The 19,900-nt window shown below is 41.8% G+C and overlaps 2 protein-coding genes across 2 annotated transcripts in view; both read right to left on the bottom strand.

Annotated features, from left to right (window-relative positions):
• Positions 1-19,900, bottom strand: part of LOC131678308 (neuroligin-1-like) — a 1,556,576-nt gene that overhangs the window by 1,184,028 nt on the left and 352,648 nt on the right. Inside the window, exon 2 of the mRNA XM_058958378.1 lies at positions 1,085-1,243. The gene's annotated coding sequence lies outside the window, so the exon portion shown is untranslated. The remainder of the gene's footprint in view (positions 1-1,084; positions 1,244-19,900) is intronic.
• The window catches only part of LOC131678309 (uncharacterized), a 200,303-nt gene that overhangs the window by 92,123 nt on the left and 88,280 nt on the right, over positions 1-19,900 (bottom strand). The window lies entirely within an intron of this gene.

Here is a 19,900-nt window from a genome sequence, read left to right as displayed (position 1 = left end):
CCAGGACCTACCGAATAAAAATCTGCATGGATGACTGGGCGGTTTGTTCGTTTGACGTTTTCAGCTGCGTCACTGAATATTGAAAATGAATGCGGCTGAATATGATCAATTTTCATTCAATGAATTTGAATATTTTTAACTCTGCTAGCACGCACTTCCGTTCTATACTGCGTCTTACACACGTCTGACTTTGAGAAAAGCTGTGACACACATATTTATAGGTTCCATCATTAATGTTGATTTGCATTAAAAGTAATTTTTGAACTATTTAAACAAGTTTTATATTGCCAACAACGTATAGGTAGCAAGCGTTGAACGTTGTCCTTTCGATTTGTGAAACAAGATTAGCAATTTGTTCAGCAGAAGGAAAGTTATTAAGGTTCAAAGTGTACGTAACGCTTCCGTTTTGAAAATAATAATATGACACCCAGTACAATAAAGAAAGACATAAGTCCTACATCAAGATTGACCATCAAAATGTTAAAAAAATGTTCTAGACCCCCCGATAGAACATTTCAAAGTTATGCTGAGATGAAAGAGGAGCATCTAAGCTTTCGATTAGTGAGTAGTTTAGCGATAGTATTGTTTTTGGTCAAAATATTTTTTACCAGGCACCGTGATATTCCTTGGAAAAGGCCACCAAAAACGACCGAAACGTCGGATAATTCAAAACCAACTCGTTTTATTTATATATACACGACGTAGAAAGTCAACTATAAAGCAAAAAATCACCGCAGTTGAATAATAAACAAACTCTTCTACTATAATATTTTGTAATGTACTGTTAATTGCCATTACGTACAGCTACTGTGAACTAGTAAGCTTTTGTGCCATTGTGGCGCTAATGTGGTATCTTTTAAGAAATGCAGAGGTGGACTACATTGTTATTCTATAGTATTTGCTCACAGATAAATGATAAACAAAACAACTGAAATGCCGGGTCTTTATTCAGTTATTTAACGTTCATGCTTCATAATAATAATGCATAACAGAAACCAAAAAATAATCCATTGCGTTGTTATGTTTGTGTAAAATGTGGCCTAAATGATTAAAGTTAGTTTCAACTTTCAATGACATAACTTACCAAATATACCTAGCCTAAAATTTATCGTTACAAAAATCACGTTGCCATCCGCTGCCAACACGGACCCGTCATATGGATTTCCGGAATTCCATTCATACGATTCACCATGTATATACACAATGGTGGCCTTTGGTGATCCACGAGACTTTATCGAATCATCTGGAATAGTAATAAATACGTTTAGATGTTGTTCACTATATAAGAATACACAAAACCTCATTTTTTAAATATGTCGATGATATATTTCTAATACGTTTCAACGTTAGAAAAACAATAAACAGAAAACAAAAAAATTTAACCATTTTTTTTAATAAATCATTTTTACATTTCTTATAAAAGAAATATATAGAATTCGCTCAAACTTTCAAGATTTTTTCCGAGGCCCGGAGGGCCGAGTCTTATATACCAATCGACTCAGTTCGACTATTTGGGACAATGTCTGTGTGCGTGTGTGTGTCTGTGTGTGTATGTAACGGACAAACTCTCATTCGTGTTTCTCAGCAATGGCCGATCTTATCCAAATGAATTTTTAATAAAAGACCTATCAAACAGTAAGAACGCTATTAATTTATTTTTGATTATGATGTTTAGTTTCCATGATATGAATGTTTGAATGCGTAAAAATGGAGTTTTTTGCAGTTTTTTTAAAATTATCTGCCTAAATTGATAACATAGATTAACACTTTATATATTTTTAGACAGCTTATACAAATACCTTTCGAACAAGCTATATATTGTTGAAATCGGACTATTATCAAAAGAGATATTTAACATTAAATGAGGACGAAAGATTTTATTCATTTCCCATTGCCAGAAATATGACCAAAAACATGTAATCTATTATTAACGCCAAAACGGCTTATTTTAGGTCAATAGTATCTTCGGAGAATTTAATGGAGGCAATATGCCTTTTCTTTTGGTGTTGTGCTTTTGCTGATTAATCCCCCTATGAGTGAGGTATTTTCACAAATTTTCTTGGAAGTGATTATATCGAAATGATGCCTTCAGCAAATTTGTAGCTCTTACTTTTGCGAATAACTTTACTGAAGATTTTAAATATCTATTTTGAATACTTTAAAAGTTATGGCTTGTTGTTTGTGGATTACCCTTTGTCGCCTATTTATTGTTCAATATAGTAATAATCCATTGAAATAAGCCAAACATTATTTCGATAAAACGAATTTTGTATTTCATTTTTCTATCTACAACCGCTAGAAATAATTACCGAACACTTCCAAGTTGTCTGGAAGGAACTTGATAACTTATTAGTGCAAAAATGTTCACCTTCTGATTGCAATTTTTCTAACTTATAACCATTGGATCGATCTGAAACATATCGAAAAATGAAAAGCGAAATAAATAACTCCAAGCAACGGCATAGCCAAGAGAAGGTTTTGGGGTTTAACGCCATACAACCCCCCCACACCCAAAAAAATATTGGATTGAAGTTGAAAATTTATTGATGCTGACTGATTTAATTCAATATTACAATAAGATCATATCAACCACCCGGAGTGATCGGTTGAGTTATCTTTTTGCTCTGGCCCTGTTCTTGTTCGAACAACCAAGTGCTCGGCCTGCGCCACCCGGATCTCTTTTTCAATCTCGGCCTCAGCCATCCGACACCATTAGCCGCGGTATTTCGATATCCCAGTAACAGTTACGCGAGTGAAGTGCCCCATCAGCTGATCAGTAGTGCGAAACCTAAGTGCTCCGTACTTCGCCTCCTGGCGGGTCTGCGCTACCCCGACGCAAAGCCGTCAAAAGATCGCCTCCGATCCGAACCAGCCAAATTCCAGGTATACTACGGCTTTTCTGCGAGAAAAAAAGTAAAGTGAAAATAGTAGCAGGTATCAGAAGTGCAGAATCGTAAGTAGGCAATTTGAAATCGGTGAACTCCTCGCGCCTCCACCAAGTTGAAAATTCAAACTAAGTAAAAACTTGCTCCCCCATAATAGCGTTGTCCGTCGGCGACTTGTACGCGTGTGAAGTGGCGAACCCTAAACGGGAAAGATTCAAATCGGATAGTCGGTGTGTGCGTGTGAAGTGACTTCTATGAGTATCTAGTGACAAACCCCAACCGAACGAGGTACTATAGAAGGACGAGTCCTACCTTCTAGGGTACAGTAATGCTACAGTAGAGGAACCGACCTACATAGGGGAGACCGCCCTACGTAGGAACACACAGCTACCAGGTAATTTCTTTCCAAAGAAAACAAATTATCGTGTAACCGATTTCATGAGTGCAAATCAATGGCCCCCGGGAGGGGGGCCATCACCCAGTCGGACGATCCCACCGTACCTAAACTCTGGTGACAATATCGACCACCAAACGCTGTTACTGCGCGCAGCTGGAGACTAAAATGGGATAAGCGGGAAGCTCCCTACTAACCCATTCTTGATCCACTTAACCCTCAAGAACGCCCTAGAAACGGAACCAACAAAATATGTCTCAGCGGTGAAAGAAGCGAGAGGTACCCAATACGCCCTCCTAATCTCCTCCAAGAGGGCATACGACAGACAGCTGAAAAGAGATCAGTTAGCCGATGGACAGAAGGTCGAAATTATTCCGCATCCCTTCCTAAATAAAGTCCAAGGCCTACTATTTGACCTTGACACCACCAACATGGAGACGTCGTCCCTTTTGGAAGCGCTGAAAGAGCAAAGGGTCATAGAGGTTCGAAGGATCACCAAAATGTTTGACAAGAGCCCTGTAAACACACCGCTCCTGGTACTCTCTTTCTCACGCCAACAACTGATGAAAGGGATATAACCATACGCGCACTAACGGAGGAGGTCGACAAACTCAAGAAACTGGTAGCAAACCGATCGCCGGCGGCACCCAAGGACGATGAAATCAAAAGACTCAACGATGAATTAACCTCATCGAGAAAAGAAAATAAGGAACTAAAAACTGAAATGGCGGCGTTAAGAGAAGACATTAAAAACATCTTATTGCCAAAAAAGCAGGCGAATCCTCCAAGCCGATGGGCCCCCCGGCAAACATCCGAGACCCGAGATTAACCTCGAGCGATAGAATGCAAACCTACCTAGCAACCCCAGAAACTCCAAGCTCCGGTGAAAGGAGATCCAGCCGTAACAGAAGCAAACAAGAGCACCGTGCCGATAGCACAGACAAATCTCGCAGCCCTATCAACAAACAACACCAAAGCAACCCAACCGGAAACACCCAGGAGGGAACCGCACCTAAAAAACCAAAACCTAATCAATCGTAGAACAAAAAATGCGGAAACCCCGTGGACTGCACCGAACTCATTTCGGATTGAAAAACAACGAAAATACCAACAGCAGTTAGATCGCAAACTAGCAAAACAAAACACTAAGCCAAACTATGCAACAAACACAACAAACAGCAAAAGTGAATGACCCAACACGAACAAAAGATCCAACTACAACTGCAACTGACACTGTTCTAAACAACAACCACCATACCAACAAACCCATGAAACACCGTAGCTCACGCAGGGAAATAGTCCCCAACAAACCATCCGAAACAGCCAGCTGCTTGGTCAGGGAGAAAGCCTTACCCCCTGTACCGGCCCTGTTCGGGGTAGTACCGACCACAGTCGACGATCCTCTGGCAGCTGTTGGTGCAAGGGACCCGACCCTCGCCCGGGTAAGTCGCAACACACCTTCTCCAACCAACGAAGAGCCGTACGTTTCTGAACTGTTTCCAGACAGCTCAGCACATCAACTCGCCTGCCATCCCGACTGGCACACAACGAAGGGAAACCAACGTCCAGTGACGAACACCAATACATATCAACCAACAAATAATAAGTATTACACCGAAATCCCAGCCCACCGGGCACCAACCGACCGAAGTAACACCTAACCCCACCCCTGCGGGCCCCTTGCCATACCCACGGCGGTCCCTGGAAGGACAATCCGCTAGTCCACTTAAACACCACCACCGACAGAGGTACGCCTCATATGCAACATACATTTTCCCATCAAAGAACAGCCGTACGCCCCTGAACCGCTTCTAGACAATTCAGCCCATCTACACCCCTACCTTGTCGCAGGGCAAACAACGAAAGGAAACCGATGCCTAAGGATGAACACCAACACAAAGCAACTAACGAATGGAAGGGACCACAACAAAAGCCCTGCCCACCGGGCACCAAGTCCCATCGCCGGATGCTCCTGGCATACAATGAGATTCCACAACTGGCAACCGATCGAAGTAACACCTAACCCCACCCCTGCGGGCCCCTTGCCATACCCACTGTGGTCTCTGGAAGGGCAGTCTGCTAGCCCACTCGAGCACCACCCCCAACCGAGGTACGCTCCTCATGACCTCTGTAGCACCAGTCAGGGAGAAAGCCTTTCCTCCTGCATCGGCCCTGTCCGGGGTAGTACCGACCATAGTCGACGAGCCTCCGGCGGCTGCCGATGCAGGGGACCCGGCTCCCATCCGGGTAAGTCGCCTCCCCAATTCACACAACCTAGACCAGATTATCGCCTCTGCCGCCTTTCCAGACTGCAACGATCACTCACTGTCCATCGAATACAACCATTCCCCGCCCGCTGTCCTGTTCACGAACGGAAGTCCGTTTAGGAGGACCACCGAGCTAACCTAAACAGAATGGAGTCCCATCTCACAAAGCAGCGATATTATCGTCGAGCCGAAACCCCATGGTAACGCTCCTGTCAGAGGAAGCAAGGAAAGAGCGTCCGACCGCACACCTTATCGGAACCAACCAACCGCGGAACACAGACTCAGTCCGGACAATTTTAGCAAATCAATCAATGAGAACGACTCCACTCTCCGGCTTACACTCGCTTTACAGTGAAACATGAACAGCCTCCGGGGTTGCTTAGGGGATCTACAGTTGGAAATTGCTCAACATCAACCAATATGCTTGGCTCTCCAAGAAACTCATATCCGGGACGGGACCAATCCCGGACCGTGGCTGGGCAACCGGTACTCGTGGGAGGCTAGAAGCGGAGATAACATCTTTCAGACCATTGGCCTCGGCATCCGGACCGACATACCAACAACACCGGTACAACTCAACACTGAGCTTATAGTCGTGGCACGAACCATATCCTATCCGGTCAGATGTCTACATCCCCGCCGGGATGCCAGGGGGAGTGACAGAGGCACAATAGAGTGGCACGATCGAGAGTGAATCAGGTGATAGGGTGAGCACCCAAGTCAGCCTCACATGGTATGGGTGGGGCGAGCACAAAAGTAAGCCTAGCAAGGAATGAGTAAGGTGAGCACACAAGTCAGCCTCGCAAGGAATGAAAAAGGTGAGCACAAAAGTCAGCCTCATGTGGGAGTGTTTGAGAGCGAATCAAAGTGCGATTGAGAGAGCACCCAAGTAAGCCTCATACAGGACGTATGAACGCGTGAGTGAGAGTGAATGAGTACATTTAGTACAGCCATCCCCCCAGAAGTAATACCGAGAGGTAGTTCCTGGGAGGAATGATGGCGGAGCCCAATGGAGTTTAGTCGGTATTAATGGCAGCGTCACCATTCGAACCCGACACGCCCCCAGTGCACCCCGTGTGGTAGATTGGACCCTACCAATACCACGTGTACCGGGCTAGGACGTAAAGGTCTTCTCCATTGTAAAAAAAAACATCGCCGGAGTGCGCAATATCGGTTCAAAACTGAAGAACATGCTGGAGCAACTAGACACCCCCTTCCTGGTGATGGGGGACTTCAACGCCCACCATCTGCTGTGGGGATCTGGTAGAAGCGACAAACGGGGCAGCCAAATTGCCAAAGTCATGGAAGAATGTAACGCTATTATACTTAACAACGGAAGCTTCACCTATATCAGAGGCCAATACTCTTCCGTCTTGGACATATCTTTCTGCTCCGCGGAGCTCGCTAGGGCCTGTGGTTGGTCCGTTCTCGCAGACACCGGAAATAGCGACCACTTCCCAATTCAAATAACGTACGATCGCATACCACCAACCACGACTCTCCGTCAGTGCTGGCTATACGATCAGGCGGACTGGGTAGCCTAGGAAGAGGCAGTCTCGGACTCTCTCGCACCAGGCCGCGAATACACACCCGACCAACTAATGGCTAAACTGGTTCAAGCCGCCGAGCGCAGTATTCCTCGTACAAGTGGCAAACCTCCACCCCGAGCCACCCACTAGTGGAACCCGTAGGCCAGGCAAGCCATCAAAGACCGCCGCAAAGCACTCCGGATACTGAAAAAGACCCCTGATAACCACCCCATGAAAGAACAAAGGGCTGCAGTTTCGTAGATCACGAAACCGGGCCAGGAAGGCCATCGAGGTTGCGAAGAGCAGGAGCTGGAACGCTTTTCTCCAAGGGATATCTCCCGATGTTTCCACCACTGAGATTTGGAGGAGAGTTAACGCTCTCAGTGGGAAAAGAAGGCAAGTCGGCTTCTCCCTCGAAGTCAACGGAACCACAACAGTCAAACCCCGAGTAATTGCCAAAGACTTCGGCAAACACTTCAGTTCGTTATCCTCTGACGCTGCCCTCCCTCCAACCATTTTAGCACGATGCAGTAGACTCGGAAGAGTGCCTATATCCTTCTCACCGGACTCAGGACAAGACTTCAACAGAGCGTTCTCTGGGATAGAATTAACAGCGGCACTCGCTACCGCTCACGGCAACTCCGCCGGACTAGATTATGTCGGCTACCCTATGCTGCAGCATGCTCCACCCGAGGCTAGAAGAGTGCTATTGGAATGTTTGAACCGCATCTGGAATGGTCAACCCATCCCATCTTCTTGAAAAACGACCCTTGTAATTCCCATACCAAAGAAGAGTAACACTCCTCGTACGGCGAATGACTTCTGGCCGACTAGCCTGCTCCCCTGCATAGCAAAAACTATGGAGCGGATGGTCAACAAATGGCTTATGACCTACCTCGAAGAAAACTCCCATCTTGACCAGCGCCAATTCGCATTTCGCAAGGGTGGAGGGACTGGACCCACCTCGGATCATTTGGAGAAATTCTCCGGCAGGCTCTGACGGACGACCTGCATGCCGACATAGCTATATTGGACATCGCCAAGGCCTAAAACACAGTCTACCGCGAGGGGGTTCTCCGGCAACTAGCTAATTGGGGAGTCACCGGTAACCTTGGAAACTACATCAAGGACTACCTCAGCAATCGTGTCTTCCGAGTAGGAGTCGGTAGCCTACAATCCGGAACGTATGTGGAAGAAAACGGTATCCCACAGGGATCCGTCCTCGCCGTCACTTTATTTCTCGTCAGCATGAACTCCCTCTTTGCATCTCTACCGGGTGGAGTTTATGTTTTCGTCTACGCCGACGACATCATAATCGTCGTAGTGGGAGGATCGACCGCTCGAGTGCGGATAAAGCTTCAAGCCGCAGTAAACGCCACCGGAAAATGGGCTGAAACAGTGGGGTTCAACATAGCCGCCGCCAAATGCTCAGTATCACACTGTTGCAATTCCTATCATCTAGCCACTGATAGACCGGTCAAGCTCAGAAATACACTTATCCCTTTCTGCAGAGAACCAAAAATACTCGGTATCACGCTGGACCGCCGTTTAACTTTCGTATCGCACTTCGAGACTGTTAAACGAGACTGTGAAAGCAGGAAACGCCTCATTCGAACCATCAGTGCCCGGCATCCGACATGGAACAGGAGAACTGCTCTGAACGTCAGCAGTGCGCTCATCAACAGCAAAATATTTTACGGTATTGAAATAACCAGCCACAATATGGAAGGGCTTATGAGGATCCTTGCTCCCCTGTACAACGGAACGACTCCGTTGGCCTCTAACCTACTGCCGAGCACTCCCGTCGAAGCAGCCTATGTCGAAGCTTGCATTCCCCCCTTTCGGTGGGTGGCCGCTAGCATCATACTCAGGCGCGCTCTGGGATTTCTCGAAAGGACCTCCGGTGGCTCTTGTGCCCTCCTGAAAACGGCTCAAAATATATTCCTGGAATACACCGGCACAGACCTCCCAGAAATAGCTCGTCTCCACAGGACCCGGGACTGTCTCTGGTACACGAGAAGTCCGAACACCAACACCAACCTATCCAGGTCACTGGGAGCAGACCCTCCCCCCGAGGTCGCTCAGGCCAAATTCCTAGAGCTGAAAAACCAACGATTCCCGAACCAAAAAGTTGGAGTTGGCGTCTGCGGAATAGGAACTACCGCCTCCCCACAAGCTGATCCGTTTTCTCGGCAGAAGCTGCTGCCATCAGTCTCGCGATTGCAAGGAGACCAGAGGGAATACCGACTAGCATTCTGACAGACTCTATGTCGGTCATATCCGCCCTGGAAACGGGAGCATCACGCCACCCTTACATACAGGTCATAAAGGACACCTGCGATTCATTGACTACTATATGCTGGGTACCCCGTCACTGCGGGATCAGCGGAAATGAGGAAGCCGACTCATTGGCAACTTGTGGGAGACAGGCCTGAAGATTGCTGACCAAATTAGTCCCATCGACGGATATCATCTCCTACTTCAAAGCAGAAACCATAGCTCACTTTATTAACCACTGGAGGAGCCAACCCGGCCACCTCCAAGAAAGTCCAGGGAGGTCCGGAACGATGGATCGACCGGAGTAACAGACTCGAACAGAGAGCCCTTTCCCGCCTACGAGTGGGGCACACCAAAATAACTCACGCACATACGATCACTCGAACTGACCCCCCCGTCTGCCAGGTATGCCAAACCAGACGCACCGTGGAACATCTTCTGGTAGATTGTCTAGAATTTCAAAACCTCCGAAACCTTCATCAACTACCGTCTTCAATCCGAGACATTCTGGCCAACGACCCGTCAAGTGAGGAGATAACTATTTCGATCTTGAGAGACGCCGAGCTGCTCGAGAAATTGTAGGTACTTCCACGGACTGTTAGCCTCATCCGTTCTGCAATATTCCAAAATTCAAAGCACGCCAGCGACCCAGAACGAACAACCTATCAGTCAGCCTTTAGAATATCGCCAATGAAATTCACAATGAAATGTAATAATATATATGCACTTTATTATCTTCTCAGGTGAATGACCAAGTATGTTAAAGCCCGTAATAAACAACCAACCAACCAATATTACAATAACAACTATCTGATCCGTACATTGATAACCTGTTGTTGTAAACATCATGAGGACTTTTGACAAATTGTCGGAATGGGGTCCTGATATGCAACTGATCTATTGGTCTTGATTTCACAGTTGTCTAATAGCATCAATATCAAATTCCTGCCTGAAAACATTCCAATAGAAAATTCCAGAGTTCTGTAATCAATCATAATCCTCAGATTTCTTTTCAAATTGAGCTCGCTTTTGTAGAGATGCACTGTAATAAGGGTCTTTATTTAATAGAAAGCGAAGTTAAAATTGATTTAATGTCTATGAAACATAGAACTGCTCACCAAAAAAATGCATAACTTTCAACATTTGCTAAAAATGTTTTTGCCTTTCTCATTCACTCTAAAATTCGTCAATCTAATCCCGACCCGGAGGGCCGAGTGTCATATGCCAATCGACTCAGTTCGTCGAGATCGGAAAATGTCAGTGTGTGTATGTATTTTTTTTGTTACAATGGAGAAGACCTTTACGTCCTAGCCCAGTACACGTGCTATTGGTAGGGTCCAATCTACCACACGGGGTGCACTGGGGGCGTGTCGGGCTCGAATGGTGACTAGCCGTTAATACCGACTAAACTCCATTGGGCTCCGCCATCATTCCTCCCAGGAACTTCCTCTCGGTACTACTTCTGGAGGAGTGTGTGTATGTATGTGTGTGTATGTGTGTATGTTGAAAAAATGTGACCTCTGTTAATCAGAGACGACTGAACCGATTTGCACAAAGTTAGTCTCAAATGAAAGGTACAACCTTCCCATCGGATGCAATTGAATTTTTTATGGATTGGACTTCCGGTTCCGGAGTTACGAGTTGAAGAGTGCAATCAGACAGCAAATTCCCATATAAACTGAAATGAAAAATTTTCAAAATCAAATTTGTATTTTCGATGCCAAATGACTTTAAAATGCATGAAACATTGAGATTTGATGTAAACTCAAAAAAATGTTTGACAAAAATTGACTTTTTTGGACTTTGGTACATTTTTGCCTTTCTCATATAGAAAGGTTATGCAATCACTCTAAAAATCGTCAATCATACCGGCCCGGAGGGAGTATGCAGTGAGGTGTTGCTATCACATAGTATCTCAAGATCGTGGCTATCGATCCATTGTATGTATGTGCAAATCGTACTGAACATGAAATATTACTTTCCACCATTGTATTGAACATAGGGTTCGTCGCGATGCGGATGTGGGCGGTAAATGGATTGTCCGCACCGCAACCGCAAAAAAATAATAAAACCGCACCGCTTACCGCAACCGCACTTTATTTACCGCACCGCACCGCGCGGTAATGCGGTAAATGCGGTAAAATTTTTATATTTTTAAAAATGGTGTTGAAGAATTGTGCATTTGTGTATCCATATATAATAAAATGTTATTCTTATTCACACGAAATTTAACTTTAAGAGACTCCTCAGAATGTAATGTTTATGAAAAAATCAACTTTTGCATTTTCTATTAATAAAATTTCATACATTTTAAGGCAAACATTATACATTCAAAAACGTTCTACTGCAGTAATAGGAAAACTTTTATTTTAGCAACCCTTCAGTTAATTGAAAAATGTGGAATAAAAATGTAATAAGAAATGAAGTTGCATATTTTTTTCTTTAAATTTTCACATTTTCAATGTTTTTGACATATGAAAATGAAATGGATGATTTTCGCATTTACGTAGTAAACTACCTTTCATTCTTAACGGAATTTCACCAAAAAAATATATAGTAGCGCATATATTCCAATACAGTGAAATAAAAACATATTGTATTTCATTAACGCCATATTTGATGAAAAAAAAATTGCCTATACATTACATCTAATCAGGAGTTCGGTCTCAACCGGCACAGAATTATTGAACATTAGAAAAACTGCAAAAAATGTATGGTTTGTAGCATACAGCAGAAATGATTTTAAAAAATAGGGGGTTTTACGGACAAAATATCCCAAAACTCCAACTTCCGCATTCTTCAAGAAACAGATGTATTATCATTTAAAAACTAAGATTGCTCCCTTTAAAAATGAATGAAGTGTAATTTTCTAAATGCTAGTTCGAAAGTTCTAGCATTTAATATATTTTCCTCTAATATTTTGTCAAAGAGCCAATGGCAAAAACTTCAATTGAAGTGAACGGGAGTCAAACTATGTGATATTTGGCAACAAAAGCTTCAAAAAAGCTACAAAATAGTCTTGACTGAAAAATATTAGGACCTAATTTGGTAGAAAATTATAGTAATTTGAATGGAAGTACGCGAAAAAAAGTTATGTAGCATTATGCTATATTTCACCCTAAGGAGGAAAATTTGGTAAACACCAAAATTTCTCACTAGGGTGAAAATTTGTTGGTAAAACCAGTCTTTGCACTTGAGGGCACAAATCCTTATTTCTTACACAGTTGCGTTTTGGCTTCGCCTCATCAGAAACCGACACTAACTTTTTGTCGGAATAGATTAGCGCCGGCTTGACGCAAATCCATTAATACTAAAACACACTTTGTGTTTCAATCGAACGACTGAACAAACGTGATGTCCCATCCGAGCAGAAGTTCTGTTTATGCCGATGAGACACAGTGAAGCCGAGACTTGTCTTGGCTTAGCAGGCCTATGCGAAAGCACTATGCTATATTTCACCCTAAGGAGGAAAATTTGGTATACACCAACATTTCTCACTAGGGTGATCACGTTTGATCACCTGTTTACCCAATTGATATCGAAAACGATTCATAATGCCACGATTTCCAACAGAAATCGAGAGAAGTGATTCACTTTTAAATTGGATTTAAGAGTAAACATGTTTTTAAATGATCTAATAATTTTGTCTCTATTTGGATCTTGCATTTTATGTATTTGAAATGGTTAGTTTATGAAGTTTTACTTAGAAGTATAAAATAACCAAAATATGTCGTAAAAATAATAGCGTCAAAATATTTCGGACACGGCTAGATTTTCTTTCATTATCAATTAGAACAATCAAAATTATCACTTTATCATTTTTTTGCGGTGCGGTTACGGTAAAACCGCGCGGTAAAAGCATTTTCCCGCACCGCATCTGCGGGAAAAAGTGTCTCACCGCACCGCAGATTTTGCGGTGCGAGTGCGGTAAATACCGCGCGGTAGCGATAATTACCGCAACCGCGACGATCCCTAATTGAACATAACCAGCCATGGAATCGTAGTCTGGACAAATGAGAAAAGCACAATTGCACCACTAAGTGGATTAAAACAGGTTTTTATTTTGGGAATGCGTCGAGTTGAGACGAAAACGTAGTATGATTAATAACGAGGATAACAGGAGGAGAGAAATTTACGAAAAATGACGATATCCATTCGACTCTAGCAGATCTGCATTCTGATCGATTTTGATGAGCATGTGATTTTTGTTGTATGATTAATTATATGTATAGGTCAAATGTTCAAAAACAGTAATTTAAGGTCAAGATAGTATCATTTTGAAACCGCCAATTTCGGAGGTATAGTATCTTCGATGAGTTTCTCAAACGTTAAACAGCGCATCATTTGATAAAATAATTTTGACAGTATATCGTCCAAGAATTTTCTCAGGTTAACATTCATGACTACAATAAAGTCTCAACAAATTCGCTAAAGACACGAACTCTGTTACTATTTTCTGAAAAATTAATTCTGCATAATTTTAAAACTTCAAAAATTACGGTTTCGGAATTATGCCGTTTGGACAGTATGATCGATTTTCACCAAACCGAATTTCTGGCTACGCCGCTGACTTCAAGTAAGTAGAAACAAAGTCGTTCTACACTCGTTCACAAGAAACTTCTTCGAATGCTGAATATCTATTATAATACATTGAAACCCCGATTTTATCAGCCAAATATGAACATATGTTTGATGGGCTCTAGCAGACGAACAAGACTGAATTCGAGTAAATCCTTTCTTGAGCATGCTTTCCTTATCATGAAGATGGAAATATGCAAAAATAAAAAGTACATCATAATCAGAAATAGTTCATACTATGTTGCGTTTCGGCTTCGCCTCATCAGAAACCGACACTAACGTATTGTCGGAATAGATTAGCGCCGGCTTGACGCAAATCCCTTAAAACTAAAACACACTATGTGTTTCAATCAAACGACTGATCAAACGTGATGTCCCGTTCGAGCAGAAGTTCTGTTTATGCCGATGAGACACAAGTGAAGCCGAAACTTGTCTTGGCTTAGCAGGCCTATGCGAAATATAGCATAGTGCAGAAATAGTTGTCAGCCTACATCAAGGAACGGGTACAATATTTTAACAGCTTCAGTTTATTATAAAGAAAAAAATTGCCCGATTTAGTCAATGTTCCCATTTTGTCAGCCTAAAATACACCATGAGATTGATAAAAATGGGTCTTTATTGTACGTATTATTCACTGTGTTTCACATAAATAGGCAAATTTAATTTTAGGGGATTTTTTTATTGCATCGAACTACACCAATTTTTAGGTAGTTTTCAAGGGGTTATTTTATAGACTTCTTCCAAAATTTGGCGAACCTATTCCAATTCGTATACCAATTAATTGGTATACTTAAGGGTTTACATGTTGCAGATAGAAAATATACTGAAATTTTTAGCTTTTTTCCTACACAATATTACGAAAGCTCTATTTTTCATGGCTTGCGGTGAGCACGATCTCTCGAATTGCTGAACTGAAAATTATGGAATAGAAATTAATTTTTAGTATTCTTTGCAGATTTAACTCGCCGCGCAGATTGCTTTGAATTAGACCCGCTGGTGCCCTAAGACGATTTCGCTAGATTTTCAGAGCACTGTGCACCCATTGCATTAACGCAAGTTACGGAAAGTTATCGAAAAGTTTTGTGAAAATGAAAATTCCAGTAATGATGATGATTTTCCCAAACGGTTCGTTTTCGAGAGGTTTTTATTTGTTCTTTGGCATTATGATTAGCGATAATAATTCAAATCAAGGATACTACTGGGAAGTCACCTTTAGAAAAAGTCGATGTTGAAGTAAAATTTGGAACTATGCACGCATGCACTTCAGAGATAGCGTGATATCTGGAGCTGCGATTTTATTTCAACGCTTTTTTGTGCAAAGGACGATACTTACAAATGCAAGGCTTTTTGTCTTTCTCATACAAAGAAAGGCTATGCAATCACTGTAAAAATCGACTTTTTAACCGAGACCCGGAGGGCCGAATGTCATACACCATTCGATTCAGTTCGTCGAGATCGGCAAATATCTGTGTGTGTATGTATGTGTGTGTATGTGTGCTGCTATTGAATTTTTAGTTGATCCGACTTCCGGTTCTGGAGTTACGGGTTGAAGAGTGCGGTCACACAGCAAATTCCCACATAAACTGGTATCACTTTGATGTACAAATGGTGTAATACGTATTAAAATGGGTCCAACATTACTTGAATTTGCTGGTTTAGATCACTAATGATCATTTAAAGCAGCTTCGACCACATTGGCCACCTATGACGGATCTTAAGCCACTGGGGAACTCGCCAAGTTCCTAAACTAGTATCACACCTATTTCCCAGCGAATTCTTGATCGATTTTTACAAACTTGATTTTAAATTTGAAATACAGTAATCGCATTAACTGCTATTAAATTTCATTCGGCTCTGACTTTTGGTTCCGAAGTTTCAGGTTGGTTGATATGGTTACATTGGAATTTCCTATATAAACCGTTACAATCGTAATACCTCACAGGCCAAAAACTATTGAAATCGTCACCAAATTACATCCATTCGCAGGTCTAGATCACTGAATGGAAATCAAACATTCTTTGAATATATTGTCCACTATCGACAATTCCGGAAATCCCGGTATCCGGGCGTATTCCACAATTTAAGTCACATCTATTCTTAGATGATGACTGAACCGATTTTCTCAAACTATGTCTCAAATGGATGGTAAAATATGCAGCTGGGTGTTGCATCGTTCGCCCCTCTCCCCCTTACAATTGCACCTCACCCCTTCATCACCCCCCTCGGACCACCCTCATAATCGCATTCTCTTCATTGACCCCGCATACCGGAAGTGTATGCGTGTCATTTAAACTTACACAATTTTCTCAGAAATGGCTGAACCAATTTACACAAACTTAGTTTGAAATGAAAGGTATAGCGCTCCCATAAACTGCTATTGAATTTTTAGTTCATCCGACTTTCAGTTCCAGAGTTACGGATTGGAGAGTGCGGTTACACAGCAAGTTCTCATATAAACTGGTAACACCATGATGTCTAAATTATTAAAATGGGTACAACATTGTTTGGATTTGCAGGTCCAGATCCCTTATGACCAATTAAAGTTCATTTGACCACATTGGCCACCTATGACGGTTCTTAATGCCTCCGGGGAACTCGCCTAGTCTCCAAATTATTAGCACACCTAGATCCCTGATGGCTAATCAAGAATTTTTTAAATATATTGTCCACTATCGACGGTTCCGGGTATATACCAGAATCAGTTCTTCGGTGATGACTGAACCAATTTTCACTACCTTAGTCACAAATGCAAGATATAATATGGGGTTGGATGTTTCTCCTACCCTTGATCCCCTCCCCCATACCCTTCCACTCCCACGGTCCTCTCGACAAAACGATTCGAGCCAATATATTCCGATTCCCATGGGATTTATTTTTTTGAGAATGTAAATACTGTTTATCCAATAATGTAATAAAGCATATAAACATTTATCGTCGGTGTGGTTTCAAAAAATGAAACAACGTCATGCGTGGTATAATGAAATAACTTCGTGCAAGGTGTTAATTAATAATGCTGCATGTTCAATGTGACTGCGGTCGCGTCTTGTACACTACCCTTTAATTTTTTACTTTTTATTTTGTTCAAACCAATTTATGTATCATTGATTCAATGAATTCCATACTTTCACTTGCACAGCTGTTTTCGAAATTTAAAAATGAAGAAAGTGATGTATTATACATTTCTTTTGTTTGCATTTTTACCTGCGAAAAATGCGATCAAACGCGTAGGGTGCATTTATACCCCAGTGCAACATTCTATGGTGGAAAACGCAAGTGCAACGTTCTAGGGTTAAGAATGTAATAGACATTTCCACAATTATATTGAACATAATCGGTCATGGTTATAGTTTGAAGAAATGGTAATGGTAATGGTAATAGTTTGAAGAAATGAGAAAGGCACAATTGCACCGTTAGGTGGATTAAAACAGGTTTTCATATATGCGAATGAGGGCTTTTAAACGCAACAAATTAACCTAAAAATTTGGATTCTACGATATTGCTTTCTTAAACTACAGCAAAAAATACAACGGGCGAAACTGTATTTTTGTTTGTTTATTTAACGTGAAAGTCAGGTAAAATGATTTTTTCGTTCTCGGAGATTAACTCAAAAATAAAAGCGTTTTTCGAAAATCCAAGAATACTTATCTCTTCGTAATTAAATTTTCTACAACTAAGTATGCTTGGAATTTTGAAATTTTCCTTTCTGAAGCCGGGAATGTCTTTTGTAGCAAGAAAATGGCTATAACTTAGCTCTGACAGCATACATCGAAAATTGAAAAACACTGTTCGATGCGGAATTTCATGGGTAATTCCAATATATAATAATATATACAACAATTATTGCGAAAATAGTAGAAATTTTCATTTTCCGCCTCATAGTTTTGGGTATTTTTTCCGGCTTTCAATTATTCTTTTCACCTACCGCATCGCTTTGTTTCGCAGTGAATTGGTGTGCGAGATGCACGGGTTGTTCGATGGCATAATATTGAAAGAAAAACTACAAGGGGCAGCCCTATGGGGTTGCACGAAATGTAGACGTAAGACTATACTACTTAATGTAAAATATTTATTTTCTTAGTACTTAGTGTGTGGGAAAAAACACCCGGACCGGTGAAGAAAAATCAAATTTTAGACAATATAATCACATCTCATGTATAGAACAAGCTTACTAGTTGCTCTCAAACATACCCTAAAAGTTCAAACACCCATGGATAACCCCAAGTTTGTAGATGTGTTTCGATGTCACAGGATTGTAAAATGGTTAATATTACGTCATGAAAATACAATTCTTCCGTGACAATTTTTTTTGCCGGCAAAATGCCCTGTGTGTATGCAAAGCTCATTATTTGTTGGGATATTAGCATTGATCGGAAAATGCTTTCCAACGCTGCGCATTGCATACATACAGGACATTTTACAGGTCACCAGAAGCTTCATTTTACCACCGCCACATGTTCTTTTTACCCACTCGCTATAAACATGTCTCATTTTTGGACATGTTTAGAAATCAAGAATCATGTTTGAAAAAATATGTTTATGACGAAATATTTTTACCAGATATGTACAAAACATGCCTAACAAGAAACATATAAGGTGATTGTTATATCTCATTCACTTATTAGTTAGAAAATAATGACTTTGCTTAACGTGTTCATTTTACCGCCAGTTCCCCTACCTACCAACCATTCGCGCAAAAAATTGAACCCAAGCGTGCAATGCAAAATGAGTCAACGCTGATGATGATGGGTAGAGCGAAAGAGACAACTAGTACCACCACGACACTATTAGCGCGTTTCACCAAAATTCCACGCGGCCTTTCCCGATTGAAAGGAACGGCCGCGCTTAGCCCATCTGTCATAATATCGCGATTTTGCATAGCGAAGGGCTGAAAGATTTTGTTCCAAAAACAGCCCTGCGTTATGCAACACTTTGTGCAGGTTGATTATACCAGTTGCAAGTGGGGCCAAATTCACCAAGTTCCGTAAAATTCCTTTTAAATTACAGAATTGATAAAATTGCTTAGATGAGCTAAACTAATTAATCAAATCCTGTTTTAAAAACTGTCCTTGCGTTTAAACTAAGATGGGAAGCTTATTACTACCACTACATTACTTAATTTAAAGCGCAAATAGCTGTGCTGTTAAACCAAAAATTTACTGGCAACATTACAGCGTCATTTAGGAAGCAGTTGAAGCAGTCGCCTGTTGGACGACACAGGGTGGCGTCCCTCCATAGCCAGTGTAACGGACTTCTAGCTCAGCTACACTGGCTGTAAAAAACACAGCGCAGTGATCTGCTTCGCCAGCCGTTCAACAGTGAACTGAGCGTGTCTGGCCAAGTCCGTTCTTTAAATAGTCGATGATGACGTCATTCATAGAAGCGTTGCACGCTAGGTATACCAATCCGTCGTACAGGGCTTGGGAAGCGCTATCTTCTGTGTGTTAATGCGCGATATTTTGACAAGGTTGTATATTATTTAATTTTTTAATGCTATGATATCAAAAATCTTTGGGTTTATCTATTGAAATCTATTCTTAGAAGTATTTCGGGGCGGTTTGTGCAAAAAAATTGAAAATTTATCGTGAGATGGCTGAATTATATGCGTTTAAAATTGGACCACTTTTCGTTACATGCCATTTTTGTAGAATTTGCAGAGTGCACCCCCATATCGAAAACAAAGACGTAGTCCTACGTCAAAAAATGCATGCAAACAATCCAAACAAACCGATGCAACTTGCCAAGTACAGAAAATGATAACTATTTTGGAATTGCATGTTACTATATTGCAGAATAGTGTTAAAGTAAAGTACAGTGTACACTTTATTTACTAAATCGTTTGTTTCACTTTCAATGCCGGTTAGGTTGATAGCAATGTGTATACATATTGTGCGCGTTTCTGATATTTCTGCTGTTTAGAAGCTCGTGTATAAGGAAAACCAGCTGAACAAATATTTGTGCTCATTTCGATTT

The sequence above is a fragment of the Topomyia yanbarensis genome, chromosome 2 (genome assembly GCF_030247195.1).
Source record: "Topomyia yanbarensis strain Yona2022 chromosome 2, ASM3024719v1, whole genome shotgun sequence".
NCBI lineage: Eukaryota > Metazoa > Arthropoda > Insecta > Diptera > Culicidae > Topomyia > Topomyia yanbarensis.
Note: the sequence above shows the minus strand (reverse complement) of the source record. Positions and strands in the feature narration are given on the sequence as shown.